Source organism: Pipistrellus hanaki (assembly GCF_964339955.1).
Source record: "Pipistrellus hanaki genome assembly, chromosome: 1".
Classification (NCBI taxonomy): domain Eukaryota; kingdom Metazoa; phylum Chordata; class Mammalia; order Chiroptera; family Vespertilionidae; genus Pipistrellus; species Pipistrellus hanaki.
The window spans coordinates 178,952,534-178,955,743 of NC_140503.1; positions in this window are offsets into that span (position 1 = coordinate 178,952,534).

Genomic DNA, 3,210 nt, shown 5'->3' on the forward strand with positions numbered 1-3,210 from the left:
ATATATATATATATATATATATATAGACACACACACACACACTAGAGGTCTGGGAAGGGAGTTCCTCCGGTTGACCTGCACCCTCTCCAATCCTGGAACCCTCAGAGGATGTCCAACTGCCAGTTTAAAAATTTTACATCATATGAATAAACAAACAAACAAACAAACAAATATTTATTTATTTATCCCCTGCGGGATCGGGCCTAAACTGGCAGTTGGACATCTCTGATGCAATCTGGGACCTATGCTCACCTGCCTGCCTGCCCTAACCACTCTGATTGCCTGCCTAATCCCCCTAACTGCCCTCCCCTGGTGGCCTTAGCATATTAGGCTTTTATTATATTGAATATTAGGCTTAGCATATTAACCTTTTTAGATTTCAGAGAGAAAGGGAGAGGGAGAAAGATAGAAACATCAATGATGAGAGAGAATCATTGATTGGCTGCCTCCTGCATGCCCCACACTGAGGATTGAGCACGCAACCCTGGCATATGCCCTGACCAGAAATCAAACTGTGACCTCCTGGTTCATATGTCAGTATCCAACCTCTGAGCTGGGCTGGATTCAGACTTCAATGAACATGAAGCTTATACAATTTGGGGGCCCTTCTTAAGAAAAAGAATACAGCCAAAACCAGTTTGGCTCAGTGGATAGAGCATCGGCCTGCGGACTGAAGGGTCCCGGGTTCGATTCCAGTCAAGGGCATGTACCTTGGTTGCAGGCCCATTCTCAGTAGGGGTGTGCAGGAGGCAGCTGATGGATGATTCTCTCTCATCGATGTTTCTAGCTCTCTATCCCTCTCTCTTCCTCTCTGTGAAAAATCAATAAAATATATTTAGAAAAAAAAAAAGAATACAAAACTAAGTATGTATAAAGAGCACAAAATAAACACTTATATAACAAGGAAAGAAATCATATTAATTTTAAAATGTAAAAAAAAAAAAATGCCGGCAAGTATTACAAATATCACCAAATTTAAAAAATATATTGTTTTTATTCATTAGCTGCCCAACATGCCACTATATTGTTTTGGGGTAATTTTTATGTGATCATTAATTCTGAAAAATATGTAAAATTAATCTGAAATTAGGGCACATAGAGGAGCAACTTTCAATTGGTTCTTATATTGGTCTATAGTAATGTAATAAAGTTTATTTTGTACTAATACTGATTTATTAATGAATATGTGTGGGAGTTTTGGCACTGGAACATTTGTTTCTTCAGGCCATTTTGCTGTGTGTATAGCAATGTGGTTTCATTTTCATTGAAACAGACTTTGTCAGCACAAGAAGTATCAGATATGTTAAGAGATGATTTGATTTGATCTGATGCATAAACATGGGACTGCACAAGAGATGTACTTGCCCAGGTAATACTGCTACAGGCTTTTGTCCTATAAACCCAGTAACAGTGATTAATTCTATTTTGCAAGATTTTCATCAAAAAGAAGCAAGTATATGATCTGTTAGTAAATGTATATGATCAAGTATATTTTTGACAGTTGCAAACCTTTATTTTAAATTAAGAGTTGCCCTAGCCAGTTTGGCTTTGTGGATAGAGCTTCGGCCCAAGGACTGAAGGGTCCTGGGGTTCGATTCAGGTCAAGAGCTTGATCCTTGGCCCTGGTGAGGGCGCATGCGGGAGGCAACCAATTGATGTGATCATATGATGTTTCTCTGTCTCTTCCCCTCCCTTCCAATCTCTGAAAATCAATGGAAAAGTATCCTTGGGTAAGGATTAACCAAATAAATAAATAAATAAATAAACAAACAAACAAATAAATAAATAAGGGTTTAACAAGAACTGAATCTTCCACTTATAACTGTAGATATTTGATGGCTGGAAGAACTTTCTAAAGACTAGCTTTTGACTATAGGTTTCAAACCTTATTTCTCCTCCATTATTTCCATCTATTTCTTGTGCTAGGTACTGATGGACACTTCCATATTCACAATTTTGCCCTTAGCCCTGCACCTTTGTGTTATGGTGCCAGATGGGGCATGGTAGGGAAAGGAGTATTCCTGAAAGTCATTGCTACTCCAGGAGGTCTAATAATAATCTAAATAAACATGGAAGTTACTGTAAACAGCAGAAATATAAACTACTTAACCAAACTTCATGTATCACCAACTCAACTTCTCTTTAACCAGATACAAAAAATGCCTAAAGCCACTCCTCACGGTTCAATAAGAAAAGATTGACAGTGAGAAAGTACAGGGGTCTTCAAACTACGGCCCGCGGGCCACATGCGGCCCGCAGAGGAGTCTGATCCGGCCCGCCAGGTTTTTTGGGCAGTGAGCGCAGCCGAGGTGTTACAGTAGGAATTAGTAGTTCATATAGTCCGGCCCTCCAGCTCTCTGAGGGACCGTGATCTGGCCCCCACTTTAAAAAGTTTGAGGACCCCTGAAGTAGAAGATGAAAGATGCACTGATCTTAACCTCTTGCTATTAAAATGTCTTTATTTTCCAAGCTTTATAAAAACATATGACTATCGGAATACACTGTTAAGGCTACTCGGTGACCTTGGATGGGCCATGTACAAGTAAAGCTTAACCTCTGTTAGCTTCTCTTGGCTAGAGGTGGTGCGTGACCAAAGGATATCCATCTTAAAACAAATACATACCCTCAAACACCAACTATCACTTGAAGAACTTTAAAATTTACAGAATGTTCATGCTCATGACTATATTTAATCCGCAGAGCCTCCTTTATGTTGCCAAAAAGATACCAAAGTTTGGGGAAGTATAATTATTTGCTCCAGGCAAGCAAAACTCCTAGAATCAAAACTGCAGATTTTCTGACTTCAGAATGCAGGCTCTTTCCACTATCCCACACCAGGAAAGATTCATATACATCAAAAAACATGGTTGCGTAACATATATGTTAACTGCTCAATAAATATTTGTGGAACTAATGAAAGAAAAGAAAGAAGGAAAGCTTAAGTGACCTGGGAAAGACACTCTTTCAGTGGAACAGATACTTTCCCTCCATCTCTCTTCCAGACATCAGCCTGTTTGCTGTCCATGCTCACAGCACGGTCCTATGTTATAAGGAACAGGACATAAATGATCTTTCTGCAAAAGGGATGTGTGTCCATTTGTTCCTATAAAACAGTTTCTGTTCTTCTAGGTTACAGGTGAGGAGTAGTTGGGTTTTTCCTCTGTAGGTGGGTGGGTGGGGGCAGCGGGGAACAGATGGGTGAGCCTCCAT